The following is a 15,743-nucleotide window of genomic DNA, read 5'->3' on the forward strand; positions in this document are numbered from 1 at the left end:
GTATGCAAAGTTTGACATCAATTTGAATTGTAGATTAAGAGTTATGCTCATTATCGCAAAATGAATGCTTTATGTTAATAAAATGGCGTAATTAGCGTATAGCCTAGTTAAGCCTACTTTTTGGTATCAAACTTAATACCCACTGATGTAATATATTTTTTTGGGATTTTTAAATATTTTTAATTAATTTTAGACTGAGCATAACTAGTAGTCGTAGGCTTAATCCGGTAATTGTCGGTTTTGCCCTTACGGACCATAAAATGAGTTTTACATATCTAAACAACTTCAAACCTTTTGCTACTAATCACATATGATAAATAGATTATTTTAAGCCTTCTGGAAATATAAAAATATCAGATTTAAGTATCGAACCCGGAAATGGCCTTTAATCGCCTTATTAAGCGTTTTTAACGCAAAGTATGTAACAAAATTATATTGGACATACCCGGGTTGATACCTACTGATATAAGAGGCAAATTTCAATATTTTAATAGTAAGCAGAGGTTGATAAACTCAGACTCCAGTTTTGAGCTTTTCGGCTTATGTGAAATTACCAAAATACCCCTACGGGGCCTAGTTTGTGTTTAAACACGTTTCGGGCATAATGAAAGGCATGTTACTGATGTCACAACATATTTGAGGCATAATTAACTTAGGAGACCTGTCTATAGCTCTCATGAATACCCGTCACGCTTATTACGCGTACGGTTCGGGTTATGTAACAAGTTTACATAAATTAGCCGAGACGGGTCAAACCTTAACGGTTTTATCTCAAAATCCAGAATGGGAATAATAAACCCATATTGACCAAGTCTTCAAACTTGTCGGGTCTAAATCACATTCTATTCGGTCCTCGCTTAATCGTGCGTACGAACCGTATCTTTGAAACTAGCCGATCTAAGCTTAAGCTTAATTAAAGACCCGTTAGGATTCTAATAGGTTAATTTAAACCTTCGTTCCAGATTAGGAGACCAGTAAAAGCTATCTGCAATTTATTTCGATTAAGGATTTATACTTGCAAAGGTAAATACTTTTAACTTACTTTCCGTTATACAGGCTTGGGTTACGGTATATAGCATACCGCTTGATCGGGCATCAAATTCTCCACAGTTAAGTGGGTAATTGAATAAATTTAATCGGCTCGTTTAAAGAGTCTTGTTACTTAAAAGCCTTTGGGGGGTTAATGACCGTGTCCCGGATATCCCTGACATCATTTTACGAAATGGCCATGACCTAAGCGCAGAGTGTAGGCGTACACTCGTCAGTTCATAAATAGATCGCTGTGGTGTGTCTATTGATCTTTAACCCGGACTTGATCCGGGCTACTGAACGCATAAGGACATGTAATTCGTTCACAAGATTATAATATTAAATAATTCTCCCAAGTTATAAAAAAATTTGTGCCTTGTGCATTCAAATCAATTTTAACAAACATTTTTCAAAAGTGTCGGTTGAATGTATTTACCAGTGTAAACTGACGTATTTTCCCAAAAAAGATTAAATGCAGGTACTAAACGTAATTGGCTGGCTATGTCTCCTTAGCATCTTAAAGAGTCTCGCAAGCTTAAGGATGCCTTCGTCTGTTGAACAATACTTTTATTATTATTACTGATCCCCTGTGGTTTTTATTTCAACAATGGTGATACTTTGATATTACAAATAAAGTTGAAATATATTTATCTTTATGCTTTGTGCATTCATATATTGTGTGGTTTGACTATATTGTTGCCAACTACGTCACGATAATCCCCCATCGGGCCCACCGGTGAGACACGTGGAAATCGGGGTGTGACAGGTTGGTATCAGAGCCAACACTGAGTGAATTAAACACTAGCCTTTGTGTTTAATCTCAGTTACACAATTGCACATACTTGAGTCTAGACAAGAACATAGGACAAATTCGAATTGTTATTCCAGTTTGTCTTTTTATTGTTTATTGTTATTTAAAGTTTTGAAAGCAGGAAATATGCCACCTGCAATCAGACGAGGAAGAGGAGGAAGAGGCAAAGGAACGATCATTACTCACAATGATCACGAGGCTGGACCTTCGAACATGCGAGCTCCTTCTAGTACAAGAAGTGAGGAACCACAGAGACGAAGAAGAAACCTCTTTGAACCTGCGAGACATTCTACCTCGCATAGCTCAACACCCTCATACCGTCATTCGTTTGGACCAGATTCGGAAAACAATCCCAATAACCCTCAACCATCCTTTATACCCCTCTAGCGATCTGCTTCGCACCGTTCTTACGGCGATCCTTCACCTTTCTTCATAGGACAGTTTAACCCGGCGGATTCTGTCCAAGAACCAATAGGGTATAACCCTTTAGGACCAGAGGATTACTTTTCTGAAGATAATGCAGTGGATATGGACGAGGATACAGATCCCGTCGAGCCTGCACGGGGTACTCCCAACCATCCAATCGAGATTTCTGATGGGTCATCCTTTCATGGGACACCCTATCAAGGTCCCGACAGCTACCAGGCGAGGTTTGACCAATGTAATTGGTACTTTACACCATCGCAACATTTCTCGCCTCACGACCAACCGCAACAACAGGATCCTTCTGAGGATTCGCGGTTTGTGGCCGTTACGCCACCACCACCGGTTCAACCAGTAATTCCAGATCCGCCAAGGCGTAGAAGATCAGGCGCACGGATGTCCACCCGAGGAGGGGAATTCCATTTCAGCACCCATCGCCACTCGAGTGCGAGTCACTTTCCGTCAGTACCTGAAGAAGAACCACAACTAGGGGAACCTTCTGGTCACCCTGCAGAGGTGAATTCTGCACCAGTTGCACCACCTCCGCCACCTTTCAGATATGACAATCCGATACCAGCGTACGACGCTTCTACCGCGTACAATCCATTTGAGCAGCCGACTCACACGCACTACAACTATAACTATGATGCCGATCCATATGTGGTAGCGGCTAATTACAATGCTCTCCACGGAACCTCTTGGAGACCAGATTACTCAGCTCATGGGTATCCAATACCTCCTAGACCTCCGGTTCAGCAACCGTCGCAACAGCCACGTTTTTCTCCACCAGAGCAAGAAGAAATACTCCACCGTCTAAACCGTGTGGAACGAGACTTCGAACAAGAACGAAAGAGTAATCGTGGATTTCTCAAGGGCCTAGCAAACCTACTAAAAGGGAGGAAGAAACGAGATCATTAGCCTTCTTATGTATTGTGGTATTTGCAATTTAGTCCCTGCGTGGACATTTATCGTATTTCAGTCCCTACGTGGACTTATCTTTTAGTCCCTGCGCGGACATCTATCTTGTATTGGTCCCTGCGTGGACTTGTTTTACTATAAACCTCTGTGTAGGTATTTAATTATTTAAAAAGTCCCGTTTAGGGCAGCGTGTAATCATATTTAAAATTTTATGGAATGTTATGTTATGAATTTCGATTTTGTTATTATATATGAAATAAATCAAAAATCATTCCTTTTAAATTTAAATCTGCCTAAATAAAGAATCTTAAGAGTGAAACCTAGCCAGGTGTCTTTATAAGATCCGGCCAAGATGGTAAGACCTGATTAAAAGATTCAGATTCCAAGTTAACCTCTGTAATCATGTTAACGTTCATGGCAGATGTGATTCGTTAAAATCGCATGCGTCATTCTTATATAAAGAATCCTTCTAAGGATTCCAAAGCCCAAATTAATGATTTATAAATCATGGGTTAAATCGTCAATAAAGATGATCAAATATTAAACATCCATTAGTGATGTAATGCCTACGGGCCAAACTTATAAACATCCATTAGCGATGTAGTACCTACGGGCCAAATTTATTAAACATCCATTAGAGATGTAGTGCCTACGGGCCATAATTATTGTCATATAAGACAAAAAGGCAGTGGTAGTCTATGACTCCCTGTCAGAAAAGGTAAAAGGACTATGGTTCAAACCTTCATGCCTTGATTCTCTATAATCCCGGTTAATATTATAAAACGTCCTCATGACTAGGCTTTGATGCCACTAACAATATTGTTTGTAATTAGGATAAGTTATATTCAAATCCTAAATAAAAAGTGAGTAACAAATTAACCAGATATGGTCTCTGTTTACCATGGTTAATGAATTTCCATAAAAGACAATTCCATAATAAACTCCTAAATAAAATTTTTCATTATCTTCTGTAGCAGATTCAAGTTACCATGGCTGATCCACGTGGGGAGAATAGTCATTCGAAAGAAGACGAATACGATAACGCCCAAGTTCATTTGACGGGCGCAGAATTAAAAGCTCTTGTCGACAATGCTGTTAAGGCAGCCCTGGATCGACAATACGAGGAGTATACTGAATCCCGGAGCAGAACCCTATCTAAACCACACTCAAAGCCGAAGACCCACTCAAAATCTCACAGCAAACCACCGTCTAAGCCCAAAAAGGACGATGATAATCACTCATCTAATGAAAACAGTGTCCGTCCAGAAAGAGTGTATACTGATGCATCTCGCGCCAGGGGCTGTACATACAAGTATTTTGTATCTTGTAAACCCCGAGATTTCACCGGGGAGAAGGGCGTGGTAGATTGTATGACGTGGCTAGACGAGATGGACACCGTGGTGGACATCAGTGGCTGTGCAGAGAGGGACGTAGTAAAGTTTGTTTCACAATCATTTAAGGGCGAGGCCCTGGCTTGGTGGAGGTCTCTGGTTCAGGCCTCGGGGAAGTCTGTTTTATACAGCATGACATGGGAGGAATTCATTTCTCTCATCAAGGAGAATTACTGCCCTCAACATGAGGTTGAAAAGATAGAGACTGATTCTCTATCGTTGGTTATGACGAACCTCGACTGTCAAGCTTACCTCACAAGCTTCAACACAATGGCCCGGTTGGTTCCGTATCTGGTAACCCCAGAGCCAAAGAGAATAGCTCGTTTTATCGGTGGTTTAGCCCCTGAAATAAAGGCAAGCGTAAAGGCCTCTCGGCCAGCGACCTTTAGATCTGTAGCTGACATTTCTTTGTCCCTCACTCTGGATGCGGTCCGACAAAGATCGCTGAGGAACAAAGAAGCTGAGAAGAGAAAGCGTGAAGATGATACTTCACGGAGGTCGGGCAAGAAGCACCGTGGAAACGGTGATAACAAGAGAGGGTCTGAGTCAAGGAAGGATGGGCAACAATCTGGTGAGAAACCCAAGTGCAAGAATTGCAAGAGACATCACTTTGGAAAGTGTAGACTCGAATCAAACTCGCAGACTCAGTCGAAGTCGTATGCTTGCGGGTTATGCAAGTCCAAGGACCACAAGACCGTGGATTGCAAGAAGATAAAGGATGCAACCTGCTACGGCTGCAACGAGAAAGGGCACATTAAAAGCAACTGCCCTAAATATGCCAAGAAGCCTAAAGAAGCCAAGAAGACCAATGCAAGAGTCTTCAGGATGGAGGCGAAAGAAGCAGTGCTAGATGATAACGTGATCACAGGTACTTTTCTCGTAAATGATATCTTTGCAAGAGTACTTTTTGATTCAGGCGCTGATAAGTCTTTCGTAGATCATAAATTTTGCAAATTGCTAAATATGCCTGTCAAAACCTTAAATGTGAACTACGAGGTAGAGCTAGCAGATGGCACCATAGAAACCGTCTCCACTGTGTTAGATGGATGTGTGATATCCATTAAGAACCACTCTTTTCCTCTATCTCTACTTCCCTTTAAATTGGCCGGTTTTGACCTAGTATTGGGTATGGACTGGTTATCTCACAACCAGGCCCAAATCGTCTGCAACAGAAAGCAAGTGGTGATAAAGACTCCGTCTGGTGAATCGCTTACCATTCGGGGAGATACCCAGTACGGATTGCCTGAGCATGTGACTATGCTCAAGGCTTCAAAATGTCTAAAGAAGGGTTGTGTCATCTACATGGCACAGGTGATTATTGAAGAGCCTAAATCGAAGATAGAAGACATTCCCGTCATTTCGGAATATCCAGAAGTTTTCCCTAAAGATCTACCTGGTTTGCCACCAGATAGGCAAGTGGAATTCAGGATCGATATCATCCCTGGAGCAGCACCTATTGCTAGAGCACCTTACAGGCTAGCACCAACCGAAATGAAGGAGTTGAGGACCCAGCTGGATGAACTGCTAGCTAAAGGATTCATCAAACCTAATTCGTCTCCCTGGGGAGCCCCTGTCCTGTTTGTAAAGAAGAAGGACGGATCGATGCGTCTGTGCATCGATTATCGCGAGCTTAATAAGGTCACGATAAAGAATAGATATCCTTTGCCGAGGATCGACGATTTGTTCGATCAGTTACAAGGGGCAAGTTATTTCTCGAAGATTGACTTGAGGTCAGGCTACCATCAACTGAAAGTCAGAGATGAAGACGTACATAAAACCGCATTTAGGACTCGTTACGGTCACTACGAGTTCCTAGTGATGCCTTTTGGGCTCACTAATGCACCGGCTGCGTTCATGGATCTCATGAATCGCGTTTGCAAGCCGTACTTAGATAAATTCGTCATCGTATTCATCGACGATATTCTTATCTACTCTAAGAACCAAGCTGGCCATGAGAAACACCTTCGTTGTATTCTCAAACTCCTGCATCATGAGAAACTCTATGCCAAATTCTCCAAGTGCGAATTCTGGCTACGAGAAGTCCAATTTCTAGGACACGTTGTCAGCGAGCGTGGTATCCAGGTGGATCCCGCTAAAGTAGAAGCCATAATGAATTGGCAAGAGCCAAAGACGCCTACAGAGATTCGTAGTTTCCTGGGTTAGCAGGATATTACAGGCGATTCATTGAAAATTTTTCAAGGATTGCTGCGCCCTTAACTTCCTTGACCAAGAAGAAAGTAAAGTTCGTTTGGGGCCCTAAGCAGCAAGAGTCCTTTGATATTCTAAAGCAAAAGTTGAGCAACGCTCCTGTACTGACATTGCCTGAAGGTACCGAGGAGTTCGTAATTTACTACGACGCATCACACACTGGCATGGGGTGTGTGCTCATGCAGAAGGGCAAGGTTATTGCCTATGCTTCAAGACAGTTAAAGGTGCACGAAAGGAATTACACCACCCATGACTTGGAGCTGGGTGCCGTTGTGTTCGCACTAAAACTGTGGAGGCATTATCTGTATGGTATTAAGTTTGTGATCTATTCGGACCATAAGAGCCTTCAACATCTGTTTAATCAGAAGGAATTAAACATGAGGCAACGCCGATGGATGGAGACTTTAAATGATTATGATTGTGAAATCAGATATCATCCCGGCAAGGCGAATGTAGTCGTTGATGCCCTGAGTAGAAAGGAAAGGGTGAAACCCATCCGAATCAATGCCAAGAGCATTGAAGTGAAGAATAATTTGATTGAAAGGTTGTTAGTTGCACAGAGGGAAGCTGTGTTGGAAGCTAACTATCCTAAAGAGAAGTTGGGAGTAACTGAGGAGCAGTTAACTCTTAGCAAGGACGGAATTTTACGATTAAATGGACGAATATGGGTTCCAATTTATGGAGGACTACGAGATGTTATCCTCCAGGAAGCTCATAGTTCCAAATATTCTGTCCATCCTGGAGCAGATAAAATGTATCAGGATCTAAAGGCAAATTATTGGTGGATAGGCTTGAAAAAGTCTGTAGCCGCTTATGTAGCCAAATGCTTGACTTGTGCGCAAGTCAAAGCTGAGCATCAAAAGCCGTCAGGCTTGCTACAACAGCCTGAACTTCCAGAATGGAAGTGGGAATGTGTAACTATGGATTTTATTACCAAGTTACCCAAGACGAGGAAATGAAATGACACGATATGGGTTATAGTCGACAGACTGACTAAGTCAACGCATTTCTTACCCATCAAGGAGACTTATAGCTCCGACATGTTAGCCCAGTTATACGTTGATAAGATTGTAGCCTTACATGGCATACCTGTGTCTATTATCTCCGACAGAGATACTAGATACACGTCTCATTTCTGGAAAAGCTTCCAGCAATCTTTGGGCACATGTTTGAATTTTAGTACGGCTTACCATCCTCAGACAGACGGTCAGAGTGAGCGTACTATTCAAACGTTGGAAGACATGCTACGTGCATGTGCTATCGATTTGGGTGGGAGTTGGGATAAGAACCTACCATTAATCGAATTCTCCTACAACAATAGCTACCATACCAGCATTAAGGCTGCGCCTTTCGAGGCATTATACGGTAGAAAATGTAGATCGCCTGTTTGTTGGGCGGAAGTTGGAGATGTCCAATTATCAGGACTAGAGACAGTCTTCGAGACGACGGACAAGATTGTCCAGATTCGAGACCGTCTCAAAGCTGCCCGAGATAGGCAGAAGAGTTACGCAGATCCAAAGCGTAAAGATTTTCACTTTGAAGTAGGTGAAAAAGTGTTACTTAAAGTATCACCCTAGAAGGGGGTGATGCGTTTCGGTAAGAAAGGCAAACTAAGCTCGAGATATATAGGACCTTTCGAGGTTATCGAACGTGTCGGGTCAGTTGCCTATAAGTTAAAATTACCTGAAGAGCTCAATGGAATTCACAATGTGTTCCACATCTGCAATCTAAAGAAGTGCTTCGCTGATGAATCACTGATAATACCACATACAGATGTGCATATAGATGAGAGCTTGAAATTTGTGGAAAAACCTTTGTCGATTGAAGATCGACAGGTAAAGAAGCTTCGAAGGAAGCATGTTCCTATTGTTAAGGTCAAGTGGGATGCCCGTAGAGGTCCCGAATTCACGTGGGAGGTTGAATCCACGATGAAAGAAAAAGACCCTTATTTGTTTCAGTAAATCTCGGGTCGAGATTTATTTTAAGGGGGTGAGGATGTAACACCTCGGAATTTTGTGTCCAATAAATAAATGACACGTGTCGCATACGACAAAAGTATTATAAACCCGGATGTAATTAAAATGTACGGTATGATTTTTGAACATGTCGACATGTAAATTCTTACCTCTGAGCGACTTCTTCATTATAAATCCCGAGACCCTAAGCATGATTAATAAGCGTCTAATATGTCTTAATCCGGTAATTACTATTAACCAAGGATGTCCAAGTTACTAATCTAAATCCTAAGAAAATAATGCAATGCAAATAATTATTTATAAGCCCATCCTTGTGCAAACCCATGATGCATTATGATACTGACCAAGCATGGGTAAAGAAGAGCCTCATACTGACTTGTTCCAAGCACAAAAATTATTTATTGCAAGTTGACCATTCAATGCTTGAAAGGTTAATTTTTTTGCCTCTGTTAAGCGCTTACGGACCGTAAGGGTCCTGCCTTACGGACCGTAAGGGGGTGAAGGGGTAAGAATGTTTCCGCCATAGGCTTACGGACCGCAAGGGCCATGCCATACGGTCCGTAAGCGACGCCCAACGACAGAAAGTTGGCTGTTGGCTGTTTAAAGCGGTAAAACATTAATGTAAAGATTTTCCAAAGATATGCACCTCGGATCATGAGTTATCCAATTAATATGCATGATTCCGTTAATTACCCATATGTTGACCATTGTGCCCTTATTGCCTTAAAACGTGATTTTTGGAAATGTAAAAGAGTAGAAACTTTAATTACTGATATATAAACGTGTATGCAAAGTTTGACATCAATTTGAATTGTAGATTAAGAGTTATGCTCATTATCGCAAAATGAATGCTTTATGTTAATAAAATGGCGTAATTAGCGTATAGCCTAGTTAAGCCTACTTTTTGGTATCAAACTTAATACCCACTGATGTAATATATTTTTTTGGGATTTTTAAATATTTTTAATTAATTTTAGACTGAGCATAACTAGTAGTCGTAGGCTTAATCCGGTAATTGTCGGTTTTGCCCTTACGGACCATAAGATGAGTTTTACATGTCTAAACAACTTCAAACCTTTTTCTACTAATCACATATGATAAATAGATTATTTTAAGCCTTCTGGAAATATAAAAATATCAGATTTAAGTATCGAACCCGGAAATGGCCTTTAATCGCCTTATTAAGCGTTTTTAACGCAAAGTATGTAACAAAATTATATTGGACATACCCGGGTTGATACCTACTGATATAAGAGGCAAATTTCAATATTTTAACAGTAAGCAAAGGCTGATAAACTCAGACTCCAGTTTTGAGCTTTTCGGCTTATGTGAAATTACCAAAATACCCCTACGGGGCCTAGTTTGTGTTTAAACACGTTTCGGGCATAATGAAAGGCATCTTACTGATGTCACAACATATTTGAGGCATAATTAACTTAGGAGACCTGTCTATAGCTCTCATGAATACCCGTCACGCTTATTACGCGTACTGTTCGGGTTATGTAACAAGTTTACATAAATTAGCCGAGACGGGTCAAACCTTAACGGTTTTATCTCAAAATCCAGAATGGGAATAATAAACCCATATTGAACAAGTCTTCAAACTTGTCGGGTCTAAATCACATTCTATCCGGTCCTCGCTTAATCGTGCGTACGAACCGTATCTTTGAAACTAGCCGGTCTAAGCTTAAGCTTAATTAAAGACCCGTTAGGATTCTAATAGGTTAATTTAAACCTTCGTTCCAGATTAGGAGACCAGTAAAAGCTATCTGCAATTTATTTCGATTAAGGATTTATACTTGCAAAGGTAAATACTTTTAACTTATTTTCCGTTATACGGGCTTGGGTTACGGTATATAGCATACCGCTTGATCGGGCATCAAATTCTCCACAGTTAAGTGGGTAATTGAATAAATTTGATCGGCTCGTTTAAACAGTCTTGTTACTTAAAAGCCTTTGGGGGGTTAATGACCGTGTCCCGGATACCCTGGCATCATTTTACGAAATGGCCACGACCTAAGCGCGGAGTGTAGGCGTACACTCGTCAGTTCATAAATAGATCGCTGTGGTGTGTCTATTGATCTTTAACCCGGACTTGATCCGGGCTACTGAACGCATAAGGACATGTAATTCATTCACAAGATTATAATATTAAATAATTCTCCCAAGTTATAAAAAAATTTATGCCTTGTGCATTCAAATCAATTTTAACAAACATTTTTCAAAAGTGTCGGTTGAATGTATTTACCAGTGTAAACTGACGTATTTTCCCAAAAAAGATTAAATGCAGGTACTAAACGTAATTGGCTGGCTATGTCTCCTTAGCATCTTAAAGAGTCTCGCAAGCTTAAGGATGCCTTCGTCTGTTGAACAATACTTTTATTATTATTACTGATCCCCTGTGGATTTTATTTCAACAATGGTGATACTTTGATATTACAAATAAAGTTGAAATATATTTATCTTTATGCTTCCGCTGTGCATTCATATATTGTGTGGTTTGACTATATTGTTGCCAACTACGTCACGATAATCCCCCACCGGGCCCACCGGTGAGACACGTGGAAATCGGGGTGTGACAACAAATTTTAATTTTATGAATCTATGTTGTGTTTTATTTTTACTTATTATTTAGTGTTTGAGTAAGATTTAGATTATGTTGATGTTGAATTGTGTCTGAACATCTGTTTGGTAAGTCAACAGAGGTTTAATAGTGTCAAGAATTGAAGAACAGAATATTCATGTAAGATCTATTTTTTCATTCAAAAATTTTATTTCGTTTTATCTATTTTTTCGTACTGAACACGATGAACCCTTTTGTACCCTCAAAAGAAGAAGCATATCTCCTAGGGTTTCTTATCGTACTCGATTAACCCTTTTGTACAAGCTCCTGTTAATCGGTGACACTGTTATGTTGTAATAATGTTTTTATTATTGTATATATATGAAATATATGAATAACTCTGTTTGTAGCTTTTGATTTTGTCTTTCCTTTGTTATTGTTTATTCAGATGCTTGCTTTGTTGTATCATGTGATTACGAGTAGACTGATTTTGATATGTTTGTAGTTTATGTCTTTCACAAGCTGTTTTGTTGATTTATTCCCCCATGTTAGTAATTTTTGATGCTCCTATGTTTCTTGATCCTCCGTTTTTGTTTCAACTTTCATACTATTATTCTAGCAATCCAAGTAGAATATATAGATTTTATGCTTATTTTTTGGTATTATTATTTTATAGAGTTTGTTGATTAGAAGCAACCTCTGCCGGACGGTTGTTGACGAGATTGAAATGTGAAAGAGAAGGAGAAGGACGGTAAATTCATTGTTAGATTGTTTGTATAGTTAACTAAATTGAGTAGCTTAACTACTTAATTACAGAGAAGTTTTTGAGATTGTTTTTACACTTTATTATTTTTGCAGCAAGTTGTACTTCTTTTGTTCATGTGGCAATTTTATATTTGCAGGCTTTTGAATTAAGGTTGGTTGTTACTTAATTTGTGTTTGCTTTAATGATTTTTAGTTTCATGAAGTCATTGTTTAGAAACTGATTTTGTTTTCAGGTCTGTTGATAGGTGATACCAGCCCAAAAGTTTAGGCTTCATCCCTTTTTGTTATTTGGTATGGTACTCATTTACAGTCCCACTTTCAATGAGGTTGTGTTAGTCATGTATTTGATTTTTGCCCTTTTCTTTACAATTGAAGTTGTGGAGAGACGAATTAAGATGGTGGAGCGGAAGACAATCTTAGATGAGTATAGGAATTTTAGTGCATAATTGAGATCATTTGGACCCATGTACTGTAAGTCATTGAATGTTTTAATCTTACAATCAGATTTACTTTGTTGAAGACCAAACCACTGAAGAAGACCAAAGTCCTGTTGAAGACAAGCACTGATGAACCAAAGGCCTGATCAACCAAAGGTGAACCACTGTCCAACAACAATAGTGGTTCAGCATCAACATTAGTTATTCTACCTTTGTTTATGTTACAGTGTTTATATGTAACAGTGTTTTTCACATCAATGTTTTATAGTCTGTTAGGTTGTTAGATGTCATCACCTCAGTGTTTTATATGTAACAATTTTTATGACATCAGTGTTTATATGTAACAGTGTTTATCACAACAGTGTTTATATGTAACAGTATTTATTACATCACTTCAGTGGTTTGATCTGTACTATAAATTGAACAGTTGTTTCATCTTTATACTAATAAATAAAAATCAAGTACACTTGGATGATTATTAAGCTCCTCATTTTGATTGTTTAGGTATAGTATTCTTGAAATTGATCTTTTTTTTTGCAAATAAATGTTTATGGGAAAACATTTGTTTAAGCTCCAACATTTGTTTAAGGCCAAACATCTATTTATCGTAAACTTCTGTTTAAGGTCAAACTTCTGTTTAAGTCCAAACAACTGATATATAAGGCGAAACATCTGTTTAAGCCCCAACATCTGTTTAAAAGCCAGTTACAACCACTGTGTTGGTTCAAACATTTGATTGTTAAAAGTTATCCATTGCTGAAATATAACATCTGTTTCTTCAATCTTCGTGTTGACCACTGACTGACCAAACATCAATGTTTCAAAAACTGTTGGGTATCCACTAATAGGAAAAAATAGCCACTGCTCACTTTTTTTATTGTTGACATCCACTGATATTGACCATCAACGGTTTCCCTAAAAAATAGCCACTTCTCACATTTTTATTATTGATGGTGTTAATTAAAATCACTTTAAAATCCAAACCACTGCTCTAAATTAAAATTTCAACCCACTTTAAAATCCAAACTACTGCCATCAAAACCACTGCCTTTATCTATAATACATAAGTTTTGGCTCCATTTTCAAAATTCAAACCCCCTTCTCTCTCTCAAAGGTCTGGCCCACTTTAAAATCCAAACCAGGTCTGTCGAGATTCAAATATCATTTAAAATTTGTTTAAACAACTGCCCTCAACATTTTATAATCACACATCAACCTTTCAATATCGATGTTGCAGTATCATTGTTGCAACATCGTGAAAAGTTGCATGTGCTATCTTCTTTGATGAGAGAGTTGCATTGTTGGATTTTCGGTAAACCGAAAGTCAGGTTTTCTTGCGTCAGTAAGATTTTCTCCTTTTATATAAAGGATAGATTCGTGCAATATTGTGAAAAGTCAGATGTGCTACAATAGTTGAGAAGAGACCTTTGCATTTTAGGTTTGTTTCTTATTTTGGTTAACTGTTGATGATGTTGAGAGTTTTTATTTACACTGACGTTTTAGAATATGTTAAGATGCATGTTTATATTATTAAAATGAACTACTACATAGAAAATAGAAATTTAATGAAATATTTATAAAGTATTACACGCTAGAGTTAACACTTGCTAGGATTTCGTAGACTCAGGCCTTTCTCCATGTGATTTCATGCTCTCTTTTGAATTTCAGGTCAGTTAGCATGTGGCAGATTTTCTGATCCTGTTTTAGAAGTTGTGTCAGAAACTCTTCTGCATTCTTCTGGAACTCTGATGGAGGAGAGTGGAGGACTTCATCGAGCAATGCTATGTTGTTCCAGGTTTTGTTGTAATTAGTGTCATTGATGTTGTCGACTTTCCTGTTTAGTTCTTCGTATGTTCTTTGTTCTTTGAGTGACCAAATCGAGAATTGTGTTTTAACATTGCTGGTGTCTGACCAGTGGTAGAAGCTGAAGTTTGCCATGTAGATTTTTTGTTGGTTTTGTGATTTGGAACAATTTTTGACCGAAAGTGATTTGTAGGACAATTTGTTGATGTTTTGAATAAAAAATAATCATCGGTCTTTAGTAGAGTTTAAAAACATGTCTACTTGGTAAATGAAGAGGTTAATTGTAATTGTTATAATCTGCTTTTGTTCTATGAACTTCGAAATTTTGTCCCTCGGGTTTCTTGGTATTTAATTTTACAGTTTTCCCATAAAAGTTGGGGTTTGAAAAGGTTTGTGCTTTAAAGGACTGCTGTTTTGAAATATACATTAATATGTTTATATTAAATTTACACGTTTTCACAATTACAAATTTCAGTATATAAACTCATAGTCACTTCGCCTGTTTTTCATCAAGTTTTCCTACGAGGATATCATACTTTCAGGAAAGTCGAGTAATATAGTTTATTCAAATGGCGTCATTCACAAATGCAAAATCAGAGGATTTAAAGCAGCGTTTTATCAGGCAAATCGAGGAACAGGTGTATGAAGATAGGGCTACTTATCAAGAGCTGAAGAGATGTTTTGATGGATTGCAAGTTGGCCTGTTCACTAGAGAGCAAGTTTCCAGAGATCTTATGCGGATGCCTTCAACTTTCGTTCGTGAGCATTGTGTTGTCAGTAATATAGAGTGTGGTGATAGAGACGTGCAGTTCATGGCGATGCTGAAGGACATACATCGAGAGGTTTAGCAATTGATGGAGTTGAAGCTAAAGTTTCTTAATTCTTGCTGTTATTCTTAGATTTGAACTTTAATATTGTTCAGTATGTGATGTAATTATTGGACTTTTAGTTTTAAGGTCATGAATAAATGAATAAATTTTAATTTTATGAATCTATGTTGTGTTTTATCTTTACTTATTATTTAGTGTTTGAGTAAGATTTAGATTATGTTGATGTTGAATTGTGTCTGAACATCTGTTTGGTAAGTCAACAGAGGTTTAATAGTGTCAAGGATTGGTTTGATGGTGAACAGATTATGTTAATGTTGAATTGTGTCTGAACATCTGTTTGGTAAGTCAACAGAGGTTTAATAGTGTCAAGGATTGGTTTGATGGTGAACAGATTATGTTGATGTTGAATTGTGTCTGAACATCTGTTTGGTAAGTCAACAGAGGTTTAATAGTATCAAAGGTTCGTTTGATGGTCAGCAGGAGAGTGCAAAGATAAAACAAATGTTTAGAATTTGATCATTGAGAGCAGTTTTTAGAAGAATCTCTGCTCCTGCAAATTACAGAGAGTCAATATTTGGAGTTGTAAAAA

The sequence above is a fragment of the Helianthus annuus genome, chromosome 17 (assembly GCF_002127325.2).
Source record: "Helianthus annuus cultivar XRQ/B chromosome 17, HanXRQr2.0-SUNRISE, whole genome shotgun sequence".
Lineage (NCBI taxonomy): Eukaryota > Viridiplantae > Streptophyta > Magnoliopsida > Asterales > Asteraceae > Helianthus > Helianthus annuus.